This window comes from Propithecus coquereli, unplaced genomic scaffold (assembly GCF_000956105.1).
Source record: "Propithecus coquereli isolate 6110/MARCELLA unplaced genomic scaffold, Pcoq_1.0 Scaffold172, whole genome shotgun sequence".
Lineage (NCBI taxonomy): Eukaryota > Metazoa > Chordata > Mammalia > Primates > Indriidae > Propithecus > Propithecus coquereli.
The window spans coordinates 4,574,549-4,576,109 of record NW_012141858.1 but is presented as its reverse complement, the minus strand read 5'-3'; positions in this window follow the sequence as shown (position 1 = coordinate 4,576,109).

Genomic DNA, 1,561 nt, shown 5'->3' with positions numbered 1-1,561 from the left:
TAACTCAAACAGAATGTTATGTGTTACTTATGAGATTTTTTTTAAATAAAAATTATAAGCTGCAAAAGAGCTTCAAAGAGTTGTTTTTTTTTTTTTTTTTTAGCTGTCTCCCATTTCTGTCTTCCTCTGGTTCTCTTGTTCCCACCGTTATTTTTTTCTCTTGCTATAGTTTGACTTTTACAGCTCTTCTCATTCAATAATCCTTTCTCTTTTTCTTTTTCAAATGATTGAATGACTTTATGGCATCCCAAGATTTAAACAAGCTCTTAAAGATGAAGGAAAAATGTTGACTTGTCATTTCTGTGGTAAGCTTTTAGGTTGAGTTTTAAAACAAAGTGAATTCACATAGAGAAATATGCATATGCTATATTCCAGACCTCAATCTGTGCAGAGAAAAATCTCTGACACACTTTTCCAGAGGCTTTGGGAAAGAGGTTTCAGAGAAGAATATGGGAACTTGGAAGAAACAATAAAGTTAAATGATCACATGCCTGGAAGTTAGAAAACCTGGATTCTAGATTTTATTTCCAACATTCCATAAATCATTCAACTGCTCTGAGCTTACACCAGGGTTTCTCAAAAGCAGCATTAATGACATTTTGGACTATTTATCTTGCAGGGGGAGTATTTCTGTGTTTTGTAGGGTAGCATCCCTAGCCTCTGCCCACTAGATGCCAATAGTACCCCTCCCCTTCTCCCACATCCCCCTCTAAATATGACAACAAAAAATGTCTCCAGGCATTGCCATATGTTCCCTGAAGGTCAAAATCCCTGCCAGTTGGGAACTACTGCCTTTCAGCTTAATTCCGTGACAACTGCCCTACTGCCAACTAGCAACCTCTTCAATATTTTCCACATTTCTGCAGACAGCCCAATCTCTTGAGTATTTTTAAACAGTGTCTTATACACATTATACATCCTCCAGGTTCTGATTTCCCTAATTAAAGGTGTAGAAATCGGTTTGTACACATACTACACAGAGACAGGTTTAAAAGTTGATCTCTAACCAGAGATGAAGTAAACAAATGACTGATTGTAAAATACGTTACAAAGGTTCCTCATCGAAAGCATAAGCTCTATGAATGGTAAGGGAGGACTCACTAGACCTTATTTTATGCTAATATAATCATGAAAGGACCTGTCAAAAACAATTGAGAAGGTCAACATTTCCTTGGCTTTCTCATTTTCATTGTTGAAATGTGTTTCTCTGAAATCCAAATGTAAACAAGCAAGCAAATGTTCTGATATGCATATTATATTTAGATGTGAGGAGCTTAGAATATATAATATATGCATTATATTCTACTAAATGTATTTTTGTAAGGGGACAGATATATTTGTTTCTTTCTATATTCAGGAAAACGACTTGCTTGCAGTTAAAAAAAAAAACTCACCTTAAATTCTATTGCCTCATCATGTAGTAGTTATGTGTTTAGCTTAACATAATAAGCTTAACATATAACGGTATCGTCTGACTGGTGTTGTTCGAGTATGGGTTTTGCTTTTACAGAGTGGTGGTGATGAAGTACACGGTGAGGGTGATGAAAACTGAAAAGAAGCA